The sequence below is a fragment of the Pipistrellus hanaki genome (assembly GCF_964339955.1).
Source record: "Pipistrellus hanaki genome assembly, chromosome: 15".
NCBI lineage: Eukaryota > Metazoa > Chordata > Mammalia > Chiroptera > Vespertilionidae > Pipistrellus > Pipistrellus hanaki.
The window spans coordinates 24,166,032-24,191,991 of record NC_140517.1 but is presented as its reverse complement, the minus strand read 5'-3'; the positions used below and the strand labels follow the sequence as shown (position 1 = coordinate 24,191,991).

At 53.4% G+C, this 25,960-nt stretch overlaps 1 protein-coding gene across 5 annotated transcripts in view; it reads right to left on the bottom strand.

The window, feature by feature from the left end:
• The window catches only part of GSE1 (Gse1 coiled-coil protein), a 408,579-nt gene that overhangs the window by 377,078 nt on the left and 5,541 nt on the right, over positions 1 to 25,960 (bottom strand). The window contains exon 1 of one of the 5 annotated variants that reach the window (XM_084905543.1): positions 15,215 to 15,581. The exons of the other annotated variants lie outside the window; for them this stretch is intronic. The gene's annotated coding sequence lies outside the window, so the exon portion shown is untranslated. Of the gene's footprint in view, positions 1 to 15,214; positions 15,582 to 25,960 lie in introns of those variants that run through there. 5 annotated transcript variants of the gene reach the window in all.

Sequence of the window (25,960 nt, the reverse complement as noted above, 5' to 3'; positions counted from 1 at the left end):
CGTCATGGTGGGAGGTGTGGCCGGGGAGTCTCCTGAGACCCCACACTCAGGCCCCCTTCTCAGAAGGTGCTGGGTTCCAGAGGCGGCGGGGGCGGGGAAGGAGAGGTTCTGGGAGGAGGACAGCCTGCCTGGCACCTCACGGCCCAGGTGCTGACAACTGCTGGGCAGAGGGGTCGGCCCTGGGACCCAGCACCTCCACATCACAGGCTCGGGGCCCACGGTCACCCCCAGGCCTGTGTGGGGAGCTGGGGGGTGTCACCCAGCCCCCTGCCCTGAGCCTGGCTAAGGCTCCGCACCACTCACCAGGATGACCATTTACCTGAGGTTTCATTTTCAGCAACTCACTTTTTAAAAACTTTTAAAGATTTTATTTATTTTATTTTATTTTAAAACAAATATTAGTCAACATCCACAGATCACAACTAAACTATATCTAGAAATTTTGTTTTAGAGTGCTATTTCCACATCTGCGATTCCAAAATCTAAAAGGCTTTAAAAACTACAATAACTAACTAACTAACTAAATAACTAAATAAATAAATAAATAAAAATAAAAATATTTTAATAACTTTTAATAATTTATGTTATGTCCATTTAAAAAAAAAAGTGGGACACTAGTCCGGAGGTGTTCCCCAGTAAGATCAGAAAGTGGAGTCAAAAAGCACAACTTTCTCTCCATGATTCCCTGTCAGTTAATGACACATTTACAGGCCGCTTAAGAGAAGTCATCCTGTACGAGAGGGAACCCTCACCCCCACCCCCCACCCAGGAAACACTGCCGCCAGGGAGAGAGCTTGGGACCCAGAAACCAGGGCCCCGAGTTTGGGTTCGGCCTCCCGAGCGCAGGCAGCCACTGAGAAATGGGATCCCAGGCCTCAGGAAAATACTCCACCAATGTGAATCACCCCTCTTCTCACAGGAGGGCCGTCGATAGCCTGGCTGCCTGAGGTGGCGATATGGAAAACACCCGATCATTCCTTTAAGAGGGCCCTGCCCTAAGGGACCTCAGAGCCCTGGCGGAAAGACAAAATTGGCCCGCAAGCTCTGTCAGCGACGAAAACGAGACCCAAGTCTATTTGAAGGTGGAAGGAAAGGGGCGGAAGAGAATGACAAGGTGCCAAGGAGCAGGTGAGGGAGAAGGTGGGACTGTCCTCCGAGGCAGAGGGAAGGGTGACAGTCCCGGCTATTTTTATTTAGGGGAGAACAGAGCAGGGCAAAGCCAGGGAGAGCTGCAGGTCCCGCCTCCCAGCCTGCAAGTCTGTTCCCCGCCTGGCTTGTGCCATCCCAGAGTGGCCGTTATGCGGCCCCCACGCCTGTGCTCGGACCATTGCAGTAGGCTCTCCCTGCCCTCCCGGCCACCAGCTCCCTCTGCCCGGATCGCATCCCAGCTCCGAAACCCTCCCTGCTGCCTGGGACTGAGGGAAGACGGTCAGCCCCCTCGACAGAATGTCCCCATGTCATCCTTTTTTGGATCTGAGCTCTCAAATGTAGACTTCAGAGAGAGAGAGAGAGAGAGAGAGAGAGAGAGAGAGAGAGAGAGAGAGAGAGAGAGGGAGGGAGGGAGAGGGAGAGAGAGAGAGAGAAAGGGTGGGGGTGCAAACTCCTAATTCCCACTTTTTGACAGAAAAAGAGAAAAACCGCCCATTTACACGGAAATAAAGGAGGGGAATCTTGGTGAACAGACGTGTCCATTCGCAGGGAAGCCAATGTGCCTCTGATAAAATAAACACAGCAGGCCGTTCTGTGTTTTATTCCCCGAGAGGGTGTTTACAGTTCAGGATAAATACGTCTCGCTCCCTTGAGGCTTTTGGTGTCACACCTCTGCCCCACGAGCCACAGCAGCGACAGGAGGAGCCTCATGCCCGGCTCCTATGTGGCAACACAGAGGCCGCCTGGCCAGGAAGGTCCTGCGGGGCCCACGCCAGGGAGCGAGGAGCTGGAGAAAGAGAAAGAGTGAGAGAGAGGTGGGGGTGAGGGGGGAGAGACAGAGACAGAGACAGGAAAAATGAGAGAGAGCCTAGCTGCTGTTGCTCAGTGGTTGAGCCTCCGTCGATCCATGAAGCAAGAGGTCCCCAGCTGGATTCCCTGTCAGGGCACATGCCTGGGTTGTGGGCTCCATCCCCAGCAGGGGGCGGGCAGGAGGTAGCCGATGGATGTCTCTCTCTCATCGGTGTTTTTACTTTTTTATTTTATTTATTTATTTATTTTTTATAAAGGGATAAAGTTCAGATACATGAGGTCCTGTTTTCTTTTCTTTTCTTTTTTTTTTTTTTAATATATTTTATTGATTTTTCACAGAGAGGAAAGGAGAGGGATAGAGAGCTAGAAACATCGATGAGAGAGATACATCGACCAGCTGCCTCCTGCACACACCCCACCGGGGATGTGCCCGCAGCCAATGTACATGCCCTTGACCGGAATCGAACCTGGGAACCACAGATCGACGCTCTATCCACTGAGCCAAAACGGTTTCAGCTCATTGGTGTTTTTATCTCTCTATCCCTCTTTCTTCCTCTCTAAAATCAATAAAAACACATTTAACAACAACAGAAAAAGGATGAGAGAGAGAAAGAGAGATGGCAAGAGAGTGCGTTGAGGGAAGTGTCTCCGTGGCGATCATCAGAGACCAGCGGTGACAGCCAGGGTCGTGTGGGGAAATCTGAGGCATCGCTGAAGCCCCCGGGGCCTCCCATGGGGGGAGCAGGCAGTGGCCCTCCCCAAGCCACGGCCCCGGCCTGCAGGGCGCTGGGCACCTCCCTCCCGCCTCTCCCAGCTGCCATCACCTCTTCCCAGGCCACCGTGGATGTGCAGCGTGCTCTGCCCGGGCATTGCTTTATTGCCCGTCTCCTTGGCTACAAGGTCAGCTCCTGGCAGGCAGGGATTCCTGTCTGTGTTGCTCATGGCTATGGCCACCCCGCCCTGTCCTTGGACGGCGCCTGGCCCGCGGCTGGCACTTAGGAAGCGTTTGGCGAGTGAACACGCCGCAAGCACTGGGCCAGCCTTGCTCAGCCACTCAGCCAGCCAGCAGGGAAGGAGCGGGCTGGGGACAGGGGAGCGACTTCTCTGGGAGCCCGTCCCCGGTGGACTGTTCCATGGCCCTGAGGGTCCCCCACAGAGTTACAGGATGGCTGGAGGCTGGAGGCGGAGGACCAGAGGCGGCCAGGGTTTCTGACTTTCCTGGTCTCCTCCCACCCACCGCCAAACAGGCACACAGTCTGGGGAGCAAGGGCCTGAGGCCACAGGAGGATTCCGACCACAAAGGCACTCTTCACAGGAAGTAAGAATTGTTGCCTCCTTGGAGAAGAAAACAAAAATCCAGTGTGTCATTCATGGCTTCTAGAAATTTCCGTCTACACTGGCCACACTTCGGGCAGAGTAAAAACACCTCAAACAAGTACGCTGACTCTTGCTCTGACCAGACCAGCTCCGTTCCAGCTGCAGAGCTGCAGGTGCACCCAGGGCCAGCCGAGCTGCTGGATGTGCCCTGTCCCTCTGGGCCACACGTGCCCCGCGGTAACGCTTAGAACTTCCCCTTCTGCCAACCGGGAGGCTGAGGCCCTTGGTCCAACGGGGGGCGGCTTCCCTTGTGTTCTGGCCTGAATGACACAGCCTAGGTCTTGTGAGAGAGCAGCCAATAGTCCTCCCGCTAAGGGGCCATCGCTCCCATGACCCTCGGCAGCTGGAGGAAGACAGCTCCCACTATCCATCTTCTAGAACTGCGGTATGACAGGCAAAACAATTCCCTATACCTTTGTAGTTTAGGCCCTAAACTGAGATACAGACTCACGATTTTAAGCTGGAAGTGCCTGGGGGTCATAAGCCTCCCCTGCCCCTCCCCAGACGGGGTTCGGGGGGCTCGCTGTGATCCCACAATCCCTCCCTCCAAAGCGGACCCAAAGCCAGTCTCGCCCCACGGTCCTGGAACCACCTGCCCACTTGTCAATCCCCCCTCCCCCTGCCCCAGGCTCCGAGCTCCTTGGGACCAGGTCTTGCTCTGGCCTGTGCCTGGCACACAGGAAGTACTCAATAAGCGGTTGATTGACGAATGAATCACATCTAAGCCTTCCTCGGACCCTGCAGGAAACAAGGAAGTGAAGCTGCTGGCCAGAGGTCGCCGGACAGCCAATGGGGCCCCGTACAAAGTCTTGTGATTCCCTGGTCAGGGCTCAACCCCCGACCCGGTGCAGCCACCTCCGAGACACGTGGCCAGTCAGTCCACAAACGCTGTGACCACAGAGCCGCTCCCAGCATCCTCAGGAGCAGCCCGAGCACAAGGTGACCTTCAGATTCGGTTTAAAAATGGGTTTTGCTGATGTTAATAAAAGATCCATTTAGCCTCTGAATGGAGGCATGCACACGCCAGCCAGTCCCGCCCCATCTGAACACGCGGCCTCCCGGGGAGCCCCGGAGGGCCGGAGCGTTGGTGCGGAGTGATAGCGCGTCGCGGGGAGAAGTTACGGGGCCTCCCGAGGCCCGGGCGGGCCGGGCTGCCAGCCGCGGGGAAGAGCAGCCCGTGTTCCTCCGCTCCTGGAGAAAACACGTCTCCCAGAAGCCTCGGAGCCCATCAAGAAAAACCTCCACAGCTCCCTGGTACGAGGGAAGTCCCGGGCACGCCGGGGGCCGTTTTCTCCCTGAGATTTAGAGGATAACACAGGCTCGTTGCACCAAGACAAACAACAAATAAAAAGGCCAGTCTTTCTCTAACCCCCCTGCGGGAGCCGATGTTTACAGCTGGACACGGCCCCGCCCCGCCGACCTCTGTCTTCCAATAAACACACACAAACCCAGAGAGGAGGGGGCCCTCTCTCCCCGACACCTCCACGGAGATCGGACGGGGACTCGTGGGCATCGCCCCGGCGGAGGGGATCAACGTGCTCACCGCCAAACCCAAAAGTTCCTGGGAACCAAAGGTGTCTCTTACTTAACCCATTTGTCAGCAAAGCCTGCCCGGCCCAGAGGCTATTTATAGTCCCATTTCCCCCCAAACTGGGTAGGAATAGTCACGTTTTGTGCAGAAATACAGCGGGTTTGAGGACAGGGCGCTGCCCCGGGCCTCTGGGTGTGATGGCAGACACAGCACCCGCACTGAAGCGTCTGCCTGAGGGGCTGAGCAGTGTGGAGCCCTTACTGGCCCCAGGGGCACCCAACAAGGGATGGGTGGGGGGGGGGGGGCAGAAGGGACCGCACAGCAGTGATGGAATAACACTTGCGGGATATTTGTGATATGGCAGCACCTCAGGACATCCTGACCTCCCCAGGTGGGTTCGCAGCACGCACACAAGCACGCACACACACACACACCACCACCACCACCACCACCAAGTGGTGGGAAAACATGATGCAGATGAAGGCACCACATGCCACGCCGATAGGACTCTGAAATGATAAGACTCTGAAATCAGAGCGCTGCATCCAAGTCCGAGGTCTGCAGACCAGCAGCTGTGTGACTCCGGGCAAGTGACTTAACCTCCCTGGGCCTCAGGAAAATGGGGGAAGGGGGAGGAGGGACTACGAGGCTATTTCTAGCTCTCGCTTCTCAGCGACCATCGCTGCCCAGGCCAGGGTGAGGGCAGCCTCCTCCCAAGTGGTTCCTGCCTCTTTCCCTCTCTCCTTCCATCCCGCCTGCCCACTGCCACACAGAAGAATCCTTCTTTTAAAACCACGTTTGTTGTATCGCTCTCAATCCTTCTTTGCTCCAAACACACAATGGCTTTTTATTGCCCCAGGAAACAGAGCCCAACCCCCTCTCTTGGTGTTTTATATATATATATATAAAATTAAAAATAATAAATCACCTGAAATTCTGTCAATCTAAGACAGCTGACTTCATCCATGAGTGTTTCTACCCTCGTCCGCACATATCCATCCCTACCCAAAGGCAAATGTTCATGGCTGCGATGGCGGACAGACCCACCCCACCCTCCACACATTACCTACCTCCTAAGTGTTTCCTGTGCTGGGAAGGAGCCTTCACGGTTCTCTGAGAGCCGCTGGCCCCACGGACACTCCGAACACTCATTGGTGGCCATACCAGACGCCTCTTAAAAAAACACTCAGATCCTCATACCCTGCTCCCTGGGTACTTCTGCCCACCCCAGCCCTGGGAGCAGACCCTCAGCCTTACACCAGGACTCTTGGTAAATCTTTTCCTGAAAAATGCTGTGCAGAACATCCGTCCCCTACCTAGATGGTCACAGTGCACGTCACTGCACTGAAGGCACTGATAAGTCCTGCAGCACACAACCCTGTGTAGTTCTCTTTACTGCTTCTCAGAGCAAAGAAAAAACTTATCCCAACCTCCGAGTCCATTTGTGTTCCTTGGCACACCCTGGGGAGCATGCTAAGTGTCCAAGGTCACCTCGCACATTTCCGGAGTCATCTCCTGTTCAGAAACCTTTCTGAATGCCCCCACTGTCTCCCTGACAACCACACTAAACCCTCAGCCTGGTGTTTGTGATCAACAGTGTCCTCTGTCCTTCCACCTCTTGGAAAAAGCAGCTCATTGTAGTCACTGCCAGATGCAGCCTGGGAGCAACAGTCCCTGACCAGCGAGGTGATGTTAGGCAAACCATGAACCCCTTTGAGCCTCAGTTTTCTCCTCTGTGAAATGGAGGAGCCAGCAGCTCAGCACCAATATCTTCGGATTCTAGTATGTCGGGGGGGGGGGTGGGGGGGATGTCTCAACTCACAGCAGCAGCAGAAACCAGGTAGGTTGCTGAGTTTAAGAACAGCAGCAAAGAGCAAACTGGAGTAATTCAGGGACGTGGAGTCAGAGCCTGGACTGAAGCCCGGCTCTGATGCATGCTGGGTGCCTGGTTCTGGGTAAGGCCTTGACCCTGAGCTTCACTTCCTCCCTGTGAAATGAAAAGGCTACACAGACAACACACACACTGACACACACATACACACACACACACTGACAACACACACAGAGACACACACACACACACACAAATGCATATAGAGATTCGTGCACAGAGACACACAGAAACAAACACAATACAGAGACACACGGAGAGACACAAACACACACACACACACACACACACACACACACGTAAGTGCAGGTAAAACTGGTGAAAGCAAAATAAGGTCAGTGGATTGGGCCGGTGTCAGTACCCTGGCTGTGACGTTTACTGTAGTTACGCAAGTTGTTTCCAGTGGGGAAAACTGGGTGAAGGGTACGTGGAATCTTGGTGTTATTTCTCACAGCATTACCTCAAAATAAGAAGTTTTTTAAAACAAAGCAGGCTAACACCTTTGTCGTGGGGACATGGTGAGCATTCAACCGATGACATAGTTATTATTCCCTCCCGGATGCCTCACCACCTGGGGAGTGCTCAGTGCACAGACACTGAAGAGCTGAGTGACTGGAGGGATATAAGGAACACACAGTATGTGTCCAGTATTTTCCCTTTTCTTTGTATGATCTTAGGAGCCCAGAAACATGAACCCATGTGAAGCCCATTTGCCGGGTACACGGTAACCAAGGGGCCCCCAGCCTCGGAGGCTCGGTCAGCTCTGCCAGCTCCCAGGGAGCAGACGGCAGGCAGCCTTCTCACAGACGCCCTGTCCCCTCCTGCAGCCTCTGCCCCGGGAAGCCAGAGTCAGGTGGGGCACAGGCACACTGCTGGCAGAACCAAGAATAAGGTTCACCTTCGTTTATGAAGGCATTTGTTCAAATCCCACCTCTGTCCCACAGGGTGGAGGCGGCTTCCAGCAAAGGCCCAGGTGTGAGATGGGCAGCCCCACCCCTGTGCCCGCTCCCCTCCTGCCCACGTCCCTTCCCACAGCCAGTGCAGGGAAGCCACGCTGAAGCTGCCAAGGAAAGTGTCCCCCTCCTGGCCTCACACCCCTTTGGCCACTTGCTGCACAGCTAGCAAGGAGGCTAGGGGGTCCCCAGGCTCCCCAATGCCTGACAAGGCAAGGCAGGGCAGCCCAGTAAGAACCAAAGTGGGGGGACAGGCCCAGGGTGGAGGCGGCTGAGGAGCAGATGAGATTCAAGGCTTACAGCAGAGCCATCCACCTCTGTGAAAACCCAGCAACCGATGACCAGAGGTCCCTACGTAGCCAATAAGACCCCTTTTTGAAGGATGCTGAGCAATGAGCAGGGTAACAGCAGGCACTCTGCTCCAACACATTCTAACCTGCCTCATCGGAAAAACAACCTTACGATGCAAATACTCCTATTACCCCCACTTTATTTATTTTTTAATGTATTTTATTGATTTTTTTACAGAGAGGTAGAGAGAGGGATAGAGAGTTAGAAACATTGATGAGAGAGGAACATCGATCAGCCGCCTCCTACACTCCCCCCCGCCCCCACCGTCCCACTGGGGATGTGCTTGCAACCAAGGTACATGCCCTTAACCAGAATCGAACCCAGGACCCTTCAGTCCACAGGCTGACACCGGTTCCGGCTACCCCCACTTTACAGATGGGGAATGACAGCACAAAGAGGTGCAGAAGCACAAGAACACACAGCTGGTGCAGGGTGGAGCCCCGATGTGAACCCAAGCGTCTTGCTCCACCGTCCTCAGGCTTAGTCCCGCAAAGAGACAGTAGTGATGTCCGAGGTGCAAAGGACTAGTTAAAACGACGTGCAGTGTGCTCCCGCCTACGACTGACTATGTGTGCACACAAGCATGCACGTAGGGAAAAAGAAAAAGAAAAAAAAAAGAAGACTGGGTGTTCTGGGTTACAGATTTAGGGTAATGTTTATTCCTTTTTTTTTAATGTCTATTGTCTAAATTTTCAACGTGGAGCATGTTCCACTTCAGGGAAAGACTCGGAATTGTCCATGAGCTGCCTCTGATCCCCTGGTGCCGCATCCTTTCCCTTCCCGGCGGCCGCCCCGCATGCTCCCGCCCACACCCAGGAGCTCTGCAGAGTCCGCTGGGCGCCCGAGTGCGCCCACACTCCCAGGGCCATCTCTCACAAGGTCAGGGAGCTCCTCCCCCGCCAAGAAGCGCATGCAGCGCGGGCCGGAACCCGCCCACAGTGGTGGGAACAGCGCGGGCAGAACTAAATGGCCGCTCTCGGGGGCGGACGGGTAAGGTAAGACCCTTCCTCCGGGCAGTCGATCGCACAAACATTAAATGATGTTTACAGCAACGCTGGGAAATGTTTATGCCGAGACGTGAAATGCATAGAGCAAAATATACAAACCGAGCATGGTCTCATCTCAGATCGGTAAGAAGAATGCACTGCAGTGCCCAGGAGGACACATAGCGATGGTAACAGGAGCTGCCTCTGGGCTATGAGGCCGGGCTGGGGAGAGCTGCTCTTTCATTCCTTTGTGTATGTCTCCAAGTTTCCGAAAAACAATAATGTGATCATAATAGAAAGAATAGCTAGTGTTGATATGGGGCTTCCTAACTGCCAGGGACTATAGATGTTAAAGGCTGTACATGCTCTAACTCACTGTATCTGCCCCCCTCCCTATACAGGCAGATACAACCACAAATGTTTTACAGATGCAGAAACTAAGGTTCAGAGAGGTTAAGTTACTGGCCCATGACCACACAGTATGTGTTAGAGCTGGGATTTGCCACTTTTAAAATGAAAAAAAAAAAAGTATTGAAATTATATTTTGATATAAAGGCCCAAAGGTGGGAAAGAACTTTAATATTTGTTGACTATATACTGTTGTAGTTATATAAGTAAACATAACTTACCCACTTGCTTTGTTACAATTCATATTAGCTTCTGGTTGGGGGAGGGTATGGGTGAACAAAGTATAAATTTATTTATAAAAAAATTTTAAACTCTGCGTTAAGGATGCATGACATGACTTCATTGAAAGAAGTGGAGGGGAGGGGGGCGGGATTTACCTAAGTAACTTAGAAAATGAGTAGAGCCCACAAGATAAAAACAAAAACCAAAAACAACAAAACACTAAAAATAGTGGCTACTCACAGTAATGATTTAAAGTTTACACATGACTTCAGGATTCAGTGAAACAACAATAATACAAGTAAGTTACAAAATGAAAAGCAGATCCCACATGGAACCCCCATACATTGCTGCTGGGAACATAAAGCTGTGCAGCCTCTTTGAAAGCAATCTGACAGCTCCTCATACCTGGAGGTATGACATGACCTAGCAATCCCACTCCTAGGTATCTACCCAAGAAAGAGAAAGAAAAAACAAACAACATTCACACCAAAATCTATACATGAATCTCATAGCAGCATTCTTTACAGTAGCCAAAAAATGAAAACCACCAAGATACCCATCCATGGATGAATGGATAAACAAAACGTAGCACATACATACAATGGAATATTATTCAGCCACATAAAGGAATTAAGCACTTACATATTCTATGACATTCATGAAGCATGACAACCAAGAAGCCAGACACAAAAGACCATATATGGCATTATTCCATTAATATAAAATGTCCAGGATAGGAAAATCCATAGACAGGAAGTAGATTAGGGGTTGCCAAAGACTGGGAGGTTGGGGGGAGGGGGAAAGAATGGGGTGATAAAAACATTCTATAATTAGACAGCGGTGACGATTGCACAATGTTAGAATACTAAAAACCACTCACATGTATACTTTAAAAGGGTGAACTTGACCATGGCTGGGGAGGAATCCCTGTACAATGCAAAAACATCAAGATATCTGTCTCTGGAGGGACAGCCGTGGCTGATGGAATGGAAACGCCCCCGGGCACTGGCGTGCTACCACAGCTTCCTACACGCTCCACGTTCATGGACAAGTCCCTCCCCATCCTGGGGCCTCGGAGTCTGCTCTGATTTACGCGAGGGGGGTTGGACCCAAGGATCACTAAGTTTCCTCCCAGTTCTATGATTGTGAAGAGCCACTCTGAGATTGTCACAAAGGCAAAGATTAGAGAAACAGAAGTCTCAATCAAGGTTACAGATTAAAATATACTTTGTAGCAAAAGCACGGGAGGACACAAATATGTTAAACAGTGAACATTCTGTATAGTAAGAAGTGAAACATAACATTATGAAACATGACAATCTATATGTTCCAAACAACAGAGCCAGCAATCCTGCACAATCTGTGGCTCTGAGATCATGCAGTTTTCTGCATTAAAAAAAATAAAATATTTAAGTCTATGTCTGGCCAGTGTGGTTCAGTGGTTGAGCTTTAACCCAGAAACTAAGAGGTTACCAGTTCAATTCCCTGTCAGGGCACATGCCCAGGTTGCAGACTCAGTCCCCTGTAGGGAGCGTGCAGGAGGCAGTTGATCAATGTTTCTCATTGATGTTTCTATCTCTCTCCCTCTCCCTCCCCCCCCCCCTCTCTAAAAATCAATAAAAACGTATTTAAAGAGATTTAAGTTTAGTATCTTTTTAACTTATTCAGGAATTGATAATATCCCCTAAAGCAAATGGACACTTCATCTTGCCTTTACCCATGAATGTCACAAGGGCAGGTTGATAGAGAGAAATCACTTTAACCTCCTGTGGGGGGGAGGGAGGAGAGAGAGAGAGAGAGAGAGAGAGAGGGGGGGGGGGGAGAGGGAGGGAGAGAGGAAGGGAGGTATAAGGTGTAGAAAATGTGCCTATAAGCATGAATAACTTGAAAAATGCCTAGTGGTTTCACAAACATTTTGTTTACACTTGCAAAAATAGAGCCAAAGAGGCTGCAAGAGCAAAAGACATTATATTTCAAGGCAAAAAGGACTGGTTAAAATACATTCTCTTAAATATAAACCTTTCAGGAGATCAATAAAATTTATATAACTTCTACTTAGATTGATCAAGGGGAAAAAAAGAGAGAAGGCACTAATTACCAATATCACAAATGAAACAGGGAACATCACTACAGGCCCTACAGACCTTAGAAGGATAATAAGGGAATATTATAAAGCAGTTATACCAATTAGCTTGACTACCTACAGGAAACAGGTAAGTTCTCTGAGAAACATAAATGGACTCAAGAAGAAATAAACATGATCACATCAAGATGATGGCCAAGTTTTCCTGAAGAAGTTAATTCAGGGAAAAGGTTACCCACTGGAACAGGTTTTTAATGTGGACGAAGCTGGTTTGTTTTGGCAGTGATGTCTCCTAGAAGTTTTATTTATGGTGGTTTTAAAAGACATATACTCAATGCCATCTTTATTGTTTTCTTTTCCCTAACTTCTTATTTCGTCTGAGACTTTGATCATGCCAACTGTGGTTCTGCCAACCATGGTACTCTTCAGGAATGCCACTCCCCTGGTTGGCAAGGATTCCTGTACAATGCACAAAAGAAAATCCGGCCCTCGCCAGTTTGGCTCAGTGGATAGAGTGTCAGCCTGCAGACTGAAGGGTCCTGGGTTCGATTCCGGTCAAGGACACATGATCAGGTTGCTGGCTCGGTCCCCAGGAGAGGGCGTGCAGGATGCAGCCGATCAATGATTCTCTCTCATTACTGATGTTTCAATCTCTCTCTCCCTCTTACTTCCTCTCAAAAATCAATAAAACATATATATTTTTTAAATCCGGCGAAGGGGCAAAAGGATATAAAAATTCCAATTTTAGCTATTTTCAATCCTTTTGGAGACACAGGGCTTACTCATGTGAAGCGATCAGAAGATAACATGAGACCACATATAAAAAGTAACGTTATTACCAAGTGTGAAAAGACTGCATACAAACAAGGGGGGCAGGAGAAGGGAGGGAGTTAGCAAAGAAGGCTTCATGGAGTGGGAAAATGGGCAGAAAAGTAGAAGACATAGCATGCATGTGTCAAGACATGATGGCAAGAACAAGCCCCATGGTTTCAAGAATGGTGGCGAGTCTGCTCATGTGCACACTACGATGAGCGTGTGTGCCGGTAAGGGCATCTCCTTTCCTTTGGGGAGACCAGGACACCTTTGAGAGTCCGAGAAAAGCTACAGACCCTCTCCCCAGAGAACTGCATACATGCACTGGATTCTACACTGAGTGTTGAAGTCAGGAAATGTATTTGTGAAGATGGGGGTACCATGTTGAGAATGGTAGGTCTTTGTAAACCCCCCTAACTCCTGACTCTAGAGCAAGCATGTTGAGCTCAAAGGCTAACACAGGCCAAACAAACAAGGTTTAAGTTTACTAGTATGTGGGCCACACAAAAACCCCCCACAAGTTCCAATTTTCATAGGAACGTAGGTTTATTTCGATAGAGACATGCCGAATACAAAGGGCTGAAATAAATGAGCCATCGTTAACATAAAATAATAGAACATTTTTAATAAAAAATATATATATATTTTGAACATTAACTTACCAGACACAGAATAACTGCACAAATTAATAAGCGTAATGCAAACAAACCTATTTTTCTTATTCTCCGAAAGCGAAGCATTTCCTGTTGTGCACACCAAACAAGCCAGTGCAATCAGCTGCTAAAATATTCGCTGCTAATATTAGTGGAGAGAAATGGTGCGCCTGTGCTTAAGGCATGTAAGGGAAATAAATACAACACGATTACAGTAATCAGTCATTAGTTGGGTTATTAATAATTATGTATAGCAGGATATTGTAAAAATTGAGTTACGGAATTTTTATTGAAACATTTCTTGCATACTGTTATACTGACGGCAAAAATATTCGTTGTGGGCCGCATGCGGGCGCAGGCTGCAAGTTTGGCACGCTTAGAGGGTCCCTCTTCCCCAGGACCTGACCTCAAGGTGGCCCCTCCAGGTTCATCTCAGCCGGAGGTCCAGGTTCCTGTGTTTTTAAGGTCTCTAGGTCAGTTCTCCAAAATGACAGGATTGGAGAGGAAGCGAAATGATACATTGCAAAAAATAATAAGAACCAACATTTAGTGAGCACATACTATGTACCAAGCTGTGACACACACACCACAGTGATTCCCACACACGGACGAGGCCCACGGACAGACAGAGAAGCAGTCAGGGGGCACGTTCCCTGGAGCACCGTCAAATGCTAGCGTGGCTTTCCCAGGACCAGACTCAGGTGAGGGACTATCTGCCTGAGTGGTGTGGGAGCCGACAGACGGGATCAGGGAGCTCAGATCCCAGGTGCCTCGGGCTACTTCCAGGTTCCCCATCCCCAGCTGCCTCATCTCAGATAAGTCGGACGGATGGGGGATTAACCAGGAGCTCCTCCTGCTCAGTGACACAGACGGCCCTGATGGGGGCTCACAGGTAGGGCTTTCTGGCATTGAGGGGCACAGGGCATGCCATTGCAGGGCCCTCGAGGCCAGGCTGTGAGCGGGGCCTCAGGTTCCTCACGCTCGCCCTCCCTCCTCTGCCCCAGCAACCAGAGCCCTCGCCTCTGGAGTCCTGTCTGCTTGCCAGGCTCTCTCCGGGGGCTTCAGCCGCTTTATGTCCCTGTGAGGGAGGTGCTCAGGCTATTCCTGGGCGCGGGCGCGGAGCCCGAGGCCCAGAGAGATGAGGTGACGCGTGAGGACCACACGGGTGGCAGGGGCGGGTGACAAGGTCTGACTTCAGAAAGCTGTCTGCCAAACCACACCATCTGCCCGCAGAGAGCACACAGCACGGCCTCCCCTGGAGCCCGGGTTCCGCAGTCCGTACCAGAAGGGTGACACACTGCTGACATCACCCTTTCGTACAGATGGCCGGGCGAGTCGGAGGAAACTACGCGGAGAAGCGCTTAGTAATGGGAAAATCTGGGAAGCAAGGTTTTGCCGCCCCGGTGCCTCCCCACCCCCCCCACACCCCACCCCCACCCGGAGCAGGAAGGCTCAATTGCAGGGCTCTCAGCCCAGCAGCAGGTGGTCCAGCCTGCAGTGACCCTCGGCAGGGTGGCGGAGAAGAGTGGGGACCTTCCAGGCCCTGCTCCTGCCCCTCCAACCAGCCAGGCCCCCGAGCCACGCCGCTGCCAGCTGCTGCTGCTGACTGCTCGTTCCGCCCGATGCCAGTGCCGCTGCAGCCAGAATCACGAGGAGCCCGCCACGCCCCCTGGGTCCTCAGGCCCAGGATGCCACAGAGACAGCCTGTCAGCTGGGCTGCTCCCGCCGCCCTGCCCTGGATCCCAAGGTGACAGAGGCAGGAAGCAAGCATCTCAAGGGCAACCACGTCCCTAAGGCACTGAGCGCAGCTGTCCCTGCATCCGCCCCACAGGCTCAGCAGGACCGACCCTGTGGAGCCACTGCAAGGTCCAGGGGCCCGCAGAGAAAATGGGTGCCAACTCCCCCACCCCCTCCCACCCCACCCCCATCACCTGTCAGAGTCCTGGTCACAGAATCGGTAAGATAATATCCTGCAAGCAGGTATTACCTGGCAGTCCCTGCCCTCTCATCACCATCATCACCATCAACACCGTCATCACTCCATCCCTGTCACCGCTGCATTTCATTGACTGGAAGATCAGACCACCTGTATCCCAGTTCAGCCTCTGACATCAGGATGGCTCTTACAGGGGGGTGGGGCGTCTGTTTCCCAGGCAGCATTTTTTTCTTGCCCAGTGTGGTATGTAAAACAACGCTGTGCTTTACAATGGGCAGCACCTAGGATTAGGTAAATAGGGCATTCACACCCTCTTCCTGGCACCGCTGTGGCGCTGAAGTCCATGCCCAACTCTTGTCACTCAGGGAAACTCCCAGATGAACCAGCCCATCGTAACTGCTTATGGCCCCTCCGTACAGCTCATGGCAAAGATACTCCTACAAACATCTCCTAGGCAACACCCCCACCCAGGCTCCCTGCAGAGCCCCAGACGTCCCAGCATGCACCGTGGAGACAGAGGCAGCGCTCCTCTGGGCCCAGGGCGCCTGCCCGGATGACTCGGATCGCTGGCAGGCTGCCTGCGCCAGCATGGAGCCCCCAGGAGCTCCCGGCCGTGGCCCAGCTGGGGTGAGGCCGCCAGGAAGTGGATTTGGCACAAACTCCTAAAGGCCGACACAGGGAAGCTAGAGGGGGGGGGGGGTCGGAGGGGCAGGCAGTGTCCTGCCACCCAGAGAAATTCTTTCTACATGTGAGACCTGGGAAAATCTGCCCAGCACACTCCAAACAAGCTCACCACGCAGGGTGGGGGGGCCAGAAGCTCCAGAGCAGAGTTTGGCGAGAAATTTCCAGAGCACATTCCAAGCACGCCGAGCTGGGCTCTCGCAGGCTGCAGGCCAGATGCTGAGCTCCCGGAGGGTCCCCTCTGCCGAGGGCGGGCTGGGACACGGCTCTGGGTGACATCAAAAGGCAGGTGCCCAGGAATGAACCAGGAAGGGGCTTTTCTCCGAACCCCCCTCCCCCCCCCCCCAAAGCAGCCGGCGGGGTGGAGCTGCGAGGAGCCAGCGTGACTCCTGCTCCGGACACCGACAGCTGTGTGGCCTCGGGCTGGTCACTCTCCCTCTCTGAACCTCCGAGGCCTTCATTGTCAAATGGGGAGCGTTCAGGTAAAAGAGACTAAGGCATTGCCAGAGAGGGAAGGATATACCATTGTGATGATGACAAGGCCAATCCATCAGAAAGACAAAGCAATCATAAATGGGCAGGAGCTTCCAAATGCATAAAGCAAAAATTTACGAAATTAAAGGGAGAAAAGGACAAATCCAGTGATAGTAAAATTTTTTAAAATCCTCACCCAAGCATATTATTTTTTTCCATTGATTTTCCCAAACAGAGTAGAAGGGAGGGAGGAGGGGAGGAAGAGAGAGAGAAAGAAAAAGATCCATTTGAGGGAGAGACACGATTGGTTGCCTCTGGCACATATCCCAACCAGGGCCGGGAACTGAGCCTACAAACCCTTGACCGGGAATCAAACCCAAGACCCTTTGGTCTGAGAGCCGATGCTCTAACCACTGAGAAAACTGGTCAGGGCCAATTGTAGTAAATATGAACACCTTCCCTCAGAGGATGTGGTGCGTGTGTGTGTGAGCATGCATGGGGGAGGGGGGGGGAGGACGGAAGGGTGAGTGTGAGTACATGTGCAATGAGACGGAGTGGATGTAAGAGTGAAGGCGTGTGCATGCGTGAGAGAGAGAGGAGAGTGTGTCTGATGGGGGGTGTCTGTGCACAGTGGAAGGCTATGCAGGGGAAGGACCCCAACAATCCGCTGTCCTTCTAGTGACTCCTTCTCCCTCTGCCCCCCGTCTTTGGGGCCTGCCCTTGAGCCCCAGAGACAGGCCCTGTGCGTCCCTGTCGCCTGGCCAGTGACAGGTGACAGAGGAGCAGGGTCCAGGTTCCCACTGTCAATGGGAAGGAACCAGCTATCCCATCTCATGGGAGCTCTTACAGCCCGGCTCCCCATTTCCACATTCTGCAAACAAAGGGACATGCGGTTTCAGAAAGAGAAAGAGGGAGAGGGGTGAGGAGGATCAGGCCACCAGCCCAGCCTCCTGCTCACACGCAGAGCCCGAGAGGAAGATGGATCCCCGGGGGATGCTCAGCACTCTGCCATGCCAGCCACGGAAGGGCTGAGGGCGGGAGCCACACGGCCATTTTTCACGCTTAGCTGGGGATGCGCAGGTCCCCTGGCAAACCCTCAGCCCCTGCACCTGAGCGGAATGCGGGCCTTGTTTCTAGAATGGCATCACCCACCAACTGGCAATCCAGCCAGACTCGGGCCTGGACCTCTGCAGGGCCCTGAGACTGGCCCCTGGGCCCAGCTGCTTTCTGCAGGCCAGTGCAGACCAGCTCTGCCCGAGCCCCCCAGCCCTGTGGGACAAGCACAAAGCCATGCGGGGCCTCCCTCATCCAGCGGCTCCCGGGACGTCACGTAATCGCACAAAAGGAAGAGCAGTACACTGTGGGAAAGACCCTCCGGGAGGGGAAAGGGCACCCCGCCGCGCGGAGGAATCAGGATTCAGGAGTCGGTACCACAGCCCCGCGGAAGCCACGCTCTGAGGCGCCTCCAGCCTCCCTGCACTCGGGCAGGACACTGTGCTGAGACCCCAGGACCTTACAGCGCCCCCCTGGCCCTGTCCCTCTGTGCCTGGGAGCCTGAAAGACCACGCCGCCTCCCACCTGCCTCCTTCTCTCCGTGGCCGGGTCAGAACCCACACAAGCCATAATCCCCGCCTGCGAAGGCCCTCATCGCGAAGCCGGGAGTGACGGTTTACGGGTCCGGGACGGCTTATAAAACACGGCTGCAGCGTGTCGGCGCTCTGCCCTCCCTCCCAGGAGCCCGCTCTGGAAGCTGGAGCAGGGGACCCATGTGTGGGGACCAATGCCGCCTCCTTGGGTGGCTAAGCCAGGTGGGGCCTGCTGCCCCTGCCCCATCATCTCCCATGAGTGCCACTCAACCCTGGGCAGTGGGACAGCCGAGGCCCTGGCAGTAGACCACCCTGTTCTCCCATGGCCCCAGCTCTGCCACTTGCTGTCAGTAACCTGATCCAAAACTCTCCGGTTCATGAGCACTGGCCTCCTCCTCTGAAAAGTGGGACTGATGCCACCTACCCACGGGGCGGCTCCAGCCACCTTCTGTGGTTGGAGGAGGAACGGGCAGTCGGGGGAGCTGGCATCTTACGGTCACCTAGTTCGGTGGTGGCAGAGGCAGCAGTGACAAAGACCCACAGGGGGCCAGGGCTGGTGGACAATCAGTGGGAAGCTGTGGAACGGCTGAGGGTCCGACAGGACCCACAGGGCAGAGATGAGCTGAACCTGACACACGGCTCATCGCTCACCTGCTCCAAGTGTTTTGTTTGTTTTTGTTTTTATCATGAAGCACGTGTTGTTTTTAAATGTAAAACATCATGCCATATGAAAATGCCTTTAAAACACGGAAGTGGCTCCTAGAGTATAATCAAACGCGGGGCAACATCTACATAACAGCTTCAGAGAATGAAATGAGGACGTCTTCGCAATGGCATTGCTGGCACAGACATTCTGGAAGGGGCGGCCTTGTTTGTAATCATCACTACCCATCCGTAGCACCCCCACCCGTGCATCCTCCTCCAGGCAGCCTTCCCTGACCTCCACCACATGTCAGGCCTCCGAACACTGGCTGCAGGCTGCCCCAAGCCAGGTCTGGGTGGGCCCTCAGCCATCTCCCGCTGAACCACACATACCACGATCTGCTGTCCACTGAGCCAGCCGTTATCTCCCACATGGTACACCCTGGCATCGCCTCTGGGCGGGGTGTGGACATTGGAGCCAAACAGCCTGACTGGAATCCCAGCTCCCGTACTCGCCCGCTGTGTGACTTTTGGACACGTGACTTCCCCTCTCCATCCTCAATTTTCCGTATTTATGCCATAGGAACACCTACCTCCTAAGACAGGTGAAAGGTTACACGAGGGGATACAGACAAAGCTCTTAGGACGGCGGCTGGCACAGAGGATGCTTTCGACGCTGTCTGCCACGGCTGTCTTCCTTGTTGTCGTCACCTCCTTAGACCTCCATGTGTCTTCATCAGGACCAGGTGGGTGGCTAGAACCCAAAGGCCCCTCCTTGTCACCAGCTCTGCCTCACGGGTGACACTGATCGGCGGGCAGGTTGACGTGGTTCTGACCTGAGGGGTCTCCCTTAAACCCTGAATGATTCCTCTCCCTTTCCCTCTGGCCCTGTGGCCAGGAGGGAACAGTAGACTCAAGAGGTGGCTGTCCCTGCCCCTGCCCAGGGCTCTGGCTCTGCTGAGCCAAACACCCACGGGGACCTTTGTGTCATTTATTTGAGGCTGCTGGCACCTCCAGAAGGAAATCCAATCCAGCAATTGATTTCACACGGGGTTCCACACCAAGCAGGCCGGGCCGCAGGAGACAAAAGCAAGTGGCTGGGGTGGCCAGGGCTGGCACAGGGAACCTGAGAGCCATGGTCTCAGAGCCATGCCTGCCCCTGACCTCCGGGGTCCCTCCCCACGCCATCCCACTCCTGCCAACAGGTGCAGAAAGATGAGATGGTGAGAATCTGACAGTCGCATGGGAGCCAAGGGGCTCAGCTCCTAGTCCGTTATCTGCTCCCATTTTACAGAGAGGAACGTGAGACCCTGTCAGGGGAGGGTTTCGCACACGGCCACTGGGAGTGCTGGGGCAGCAACCCAAGGCTTCTGATTCCAGGGCCGTGGCTGGAGCGAGGCAAAACTTTAAGAGCAAGTGCAACCTGGTCTCAATTCCTTTATTTTTTTTTAAGTATGTTTTTATTGATTTTTCTTTTTGAGAGAGAGAAATGGAGAGAGAAATAGGGATGAGAGAAAAATTGATGGGCTGCCTGATGCACTCCCCCTACTGGGGACTGAGTCTGCAGCCGGGGCATGTGTCTTGACTGGGAGTCTAACCAGGACCTCTTGGTGCACCGGGCAATGCTCAACCAGCTGAGCCACACCAGCCAGGGCAACGTTCGCAATGCTTTTTTTTGTTTGTTTGTTTGTTTTTAATATATTTTATTGATTTTTCACAGAGAGGAAGAGAGAGATAGTTAGAAACATCGATGAGAGAGAATCATCGATCAGCTGCCTCTTGCACACCCCCTACTGGGGATGTGCCCACAACCAAGGTACATGCCCTTGCCCGGAATCAAACCCAGGACCTTTCAGTCCGCAGGCCAACGCTCTATCCACTGAGCCAAACCGGTCCCGGCCATTCGCAATTCTTAGCAACGCCCCCCTCCTCCTGGGAGGAGCTGACCAACTCCCATCCTCAGACACAAACCCGCTGCCTGGAGACCTGCAATGGGGTGTGCCTGTGGTCAGTGAGGGGGCACAGATGGGACTTTCTTCGGCCTATACCGCGTTTTTGCCTGCTTAACCCCCCAGGAGAAAGCAGAACGCCAAGGGTTCAACGGGGAGCTGCCAGGTGACCCAGCGATTCCACTCCTGGTGTCTACTCAAGAGAAATGAGAACACATGCCCACACAGAAACCTGCACACACACGTTCACAGCAGCATTACTCACGGCAGCCTGAAAGTGGAGACAACCAGGTGACTGTCCTTACAGTGGAATAGTATTCAACAAAAAAAAGGCGTAAAATACGGATACATGCCACCACAACCAGACACAACCAAAGACTCATATTGTGTGATTCCATTGGTAAGAACCATCCAGAATAGGCAGACCCCTGGGGACAGAAAGGAGAGTAGTGGTGGCCAGGGGCTGGGCGGGGAATGGTGTAAGGTATCTTTTGGGGCTGATGGACATGTTCTAGAAATAGATAGGGGTGATAGTTGCACAACTCTGTGACTGTACTAAAACCCACCGAATTATACCCTTTATTTACTTTTTTAAATATCTTTATTATTCTATTTATTTACTTAATATATTTTATTGAGTTGTTACAGAGAGGAAGAGAGAGGGATAGAAAGCTAGAAACATCGATCAGCTGCCTCGTGCACACCGCCTCCTGGGGATGTGCCCACAACCAAGTACATGTTCTTGACTGGAATCGAACCTGGGACCGTTCAGTCCGCAGGCCGACGCTCTATCCACTGAGCCAAACCCGTTTCAGCCGAGTTATACCCTTTAAAAGGATGAATTCTGTGGTGTGTGGATTTTATTTCCATTTAAAAACAAAAAGAGCATCTTCTCTGGGTCAGCCCACAGCCCTCCTACCAATGAGCCCTCCCTGCCCTCGGGCACCTGGCCTTCCCCACTGCTCCGACGTCCCGCCCCAGGGCCCTTCCCAGTCCTCTTCATCGCTCCTGTGGCAGCCCCCACCCCACGCATGTCTCCCAGCCCCCCCATGACCACGGTCACAATCCCTCCCTGCACCCGGTCTGGTGTGCTCACTGCTGGGTCCTGCGGCCCAGGACAGTGCCTGGGACACAGCAGGCGTTCAATACAGACAGACAGAACACATGGACAGAATCCTTTGTGACTGCCAGGCCTTCAAGATAAAAAGTCCCAAACCCCTGGGCTGTGTTTATCTCTATCAGCAGTCTCATCCCAGTGCTGGAATCTTCTGGAAGTTTTAAAATACCAGTGGCACGAGGGCCGTCCCTCACAGATTCTCATTTAACAGGTTGTGGTTGGGTCCAGTCATCGGTATTTATTTTCCCCCAATTGTCACAGTCTAGTCATTGGCACTTTAAAATTTGGACTGATTCAAGTTGAATCACATGCATTTCCAGGGATTCCAGACACTGCCAAGCCCTCCCGCCCCATCCCTTCCTCCCACTGCAGGCAGAGCGACTTCAGGTTTTCCAGTAACTGTACTCCCAGCATCCAGGCTTTTGCACGCACTCCTCTGCCAGGAGCACATGACTCCCGTCTGAATCCTTTTCAGTCTTCAGGACTCCTCTCAGATGTCACCTCCTCCAGGAAGCCTTTCCTGAATGCACCCATTTCCCGAGCTTCTGCTGACCCCAGCAGACCCCAGCAGGGAACACGCTGCACGGCTACAGACAGTCCCTTTACTCAGGAACCCCTGCCAGCACCCAAGGGCAGAGGCTGCCTGATTCCACAGCATGTCCTTGGAGTGTCAGGTGCTCGCAGAGCACCTGGCGGGCAGGCGGCGTGCACGCAAACATTGGTTGAGTGAATGGGCAGAAAGTGTGTTTACATTTCTCCAGGGCAGCCCAGGACAAGGGTAGAAGCAGAACTGCAGCTGCATCCCTGGCACGGGGCTGCCAGAATGTCTCACAAAACGTATACGTATAATTACCTGGTGTTACTGGAAAAAAATAAATAAAAACCAGCAACAGTAGCATAAGGTTGTGGGCCTGTTGGTCCTCCTGGTGTAGCGTTGTCTGAAAAAACGATGATCAGCGAGATTTTTCACCCTAACATGTTGTCACCCTCCACAGGGTAGAATATCATGGTGGTTTGGGGCCCAAACCATGGAATTTAAATCCTAGACCTCATTGAAGAGGGAGAGATCAGACAAAGGGTACACACTTCCGGCTTAAGATCAGCAAGCTTGGGGACCTAACTTACAGTATGGTGATTTACAGGGAATAACACTGTTTCATATCCTTGAATATTGCCCCGGGAGTAGATTTTCCGTGTCCTCACCACAAAAAAAGGAAGGGCAGCTAGGTGAGCTAATGCCATGGTGGTGATCATTTTGCAACAAATAAATGCATCAAACCAACACATTATATACCTTAAACTTATAAAGTGTTATGTGTCAATTACATCTCAATGAAAATTGGGGAAAATAAAAATAAAATAAAGAAAACTTAGACCCCAAGAGGTCATTCTCCTGGGCCTAACTCCACAGAAGAAACCGCCAATAAGACACTAGGTATTTTCCCAGCAGGTCTAGGCACAGCCTCAGCATCCTTCGCCACACAGAGCCACCAGTCCTCTAGGCCTCAGGTGGGCAATGCAGACCGCTGTGAGCCCTGAGGACCAGACCTTTCTTTCTGACAGACGGAAAACCGAGTGAAGGAAGCTCCTTTCAAAACTGCCCCCATAGGTTTCCGCTTAGGGCTACATGGAGAACGGCAGCCAGGGTCTGAAATGCTCTCTCTGGACGGCAGGGGTTCCCTCTCCACCGTCCCCACGGAAATATGGACCTGAGGAACCTGAGTCCCAGACCTGGGCTGTTCCCGGGCTGAGGAAATGTGCAAACTTGCCTTGAACGTACAAACCCTCAAAAAAACACTCGTGGGTGTGATCCAGGGGAATCTAACCGGAGAAGAGGCCAGAAAGCTTCACAGAGTCTGGCCGTGGCCAAAGACAGCCACCCCTCCTCCAACCCCTTCCCTTCCCGGCACCCAAAGGAGGCTGAGTTTTGAAGACCTTTGGTCTCCACTTCCTCTCTCCCAGTTGTCTCCAATCACTTCCAGGTTTAGGACAAGGCAAGTCTGGAAAGTTCAGTCCTTGGTGCAGATGGCTCCCAACCGTCAAGCAAAAAGCACAGACTTCCCCCCGGAGAAGGCGGTTGGAGCCTGAGAAAGGCCGAGAGCCCAGTTCCTTCCCAGCAACCACCTGGGACAGGGTGCCAGGCAGCCCGGCGGGGCAGCCCACAAAGCTCCCCCATCTGCCCCATCGCCACGCTGAGGTGCCCCACCAGCCCGGCCGGGGCGGCAGGAGCTGCCAGGCCCTCCCTGAAGAGCAGGAGCCATGTGGGCGAGGATAGCCAGGAAACACGGGAAACAGATGTGCGTGCCGGCCTGACAGGCGAGTGATGACAGACGCGCTCTGCAGGCCTCAGATGTCAGCGCTGAGGAAAGAAAGGCACCGCGGCGGCAACACCTGTTCTGGGCCGGGAGGCCGCCCTGGGGGGCTCGGCGAGGCGTCCCCGCGGTGAGGGGCCGGGGTGCGGTTAGGTAAACAGCTGCACGCTCCATTACCCAGAACGCTCTCCAGACGGAGCTGGAAGAGGGAAGGGCTGGCCTGCAGGCCAACTGGCTTGCAAGGAAAGCAAATCGATCATGCAGCTGACCCATCTTGGACGGAGCAGGCCTCTCCCGGCAGCGGGAGGAGTCCCGGCTGAAATCCCAACACCTGAGCAATGCTGGGGAGAGCACAAAGGGCACACGTTGTCAGCAGGCTGGAGGCGCAGGGGACGGAGCACCAGCTAGCAGGGGCTTCTCGGGGCCTCTGGTCTGTACAGACACCTCCTGCCTCTCAGCTGCTGCTGAGTGGGAGGAGGCACACGCAGAGAAAATAATGACCCGTCCCCTCCCCACCCCCCGAGGGCACTGCCACCTTCAGAACTGGGGCCCCAGAGGGGACAGAAAGGCAGGACAGAGGAGAGGCCGGGGCACAGACTACAGAACTGGACTCCGGGTCCAACTCTGGTCCTGTGCTTACTGGCTGAGTGACTTTGGGCAAATCACTTGACCTCTCAGGTCTTGCTTTTTCCTCTATGAAACGAGCACAGAGGCTCCTCCCCACACAGGGTTGTGATGAGGACGTAGTAAGTGTGAGCACAGGTGAAGCAGTGGCACCAGCTGGCACATGGAAAACATCCTATTCAGGCATCATCACCATCATGTCCCCAGTGCCATCTCCAGCAGCCTGGTCAGCTGTGCCCACTAGCTCTGAAGAGAAGGACCACCATTCTCCACCCCCAGCGGAGAGGTGGGGGCCAGGGACTGCAACATCGGAGCCGGAGGGTGACAGGAAGAGACCCCGCATAGCCTCCAGGCCTCAGGGAGGGAGAAAGGGAGGGAGGAACACGCCTCCTACCCTTGCTGAACGTAAGCTGCTCTGACATCGCAAACCTTCCAGGGGAAGATCATCTACTGCAACGGAGCTCAGAGAGGGCATGCGTTGACTCAAGGTCACACAGCCAGCTCCCAGCAGAATGACAATGAAAGCCAGGCCTGTCAGAAGGCCAACCCAAGGCCTTTCGGTGGCTCTGCAGAGCCTTGTGTGTGAGGGGGTTCCTCCCCGGGGAAGGGATGCCAGGACCCTGCAACGGTGGGCTGCGCCCTCCCCAGCTCAGCCTTGACACAGCCCTCTCCGGGCGGCCAGCTCAGAGACATGGTGACTGCAGGACAGGGTTCTCCGGGGCAAGGGGTCCAGCCAGAGAGAGAAGCCACAAACACACCCAAAGGGCACTGGTGATCCTCTCCTTTCTTTCCTTCTTCCTTTCCTCCCTTCCTTCCTTCTTTCCTTTCTTCCCTCCTCCCTCCCTTTCTTCCCTCCTTCCTTTCTTTCTTCCCTCTTCTCTCCCTTCCTTCCTTCTTTCCTTCATTCCCTCTTTCCTCCCTCCCCTCCTTTCTTCCCTCCTTCCTCCCTTCTTTCCTTCCTTTTTCCCTCTCCTTTCCTTCCTTCCTTCTCTCCTCCCTTCCTACTTCCCTCCTTTCCTTCCTTCCCTCCTTCCCTCCCTTCCCTCCTTCCCTTTCTCACATTCTCCTTCATACTATTTAAAGTTGTCACTAAGGAATAACTGCTAACGGGAAACAGCTGAGGCATTATAGAAGGCGGTATAGATGAGGCTCGGGAACATGCCGTCCCAGTTAAGTGGTTTCCCCGTGGCCACCCTCCAAAGCCCCAGCCACTCCCCCCAAATTCTCCAGCCACACACTAAAGAGAGACACAGCCTATGAACGTGAGAACCGAGGAGTCGGGAGCTGGCCTAGGGAACGAGCGTGGCGGCCTCGGCCCCCTGGGTGGCTCAGCTGCCTCTTTGCCCAACAGTTCCTGCGCTCCAGTCCCTCCATAGCGTGCCCAGCTCCCGCCAGTGCGCTCTCACTCCCCA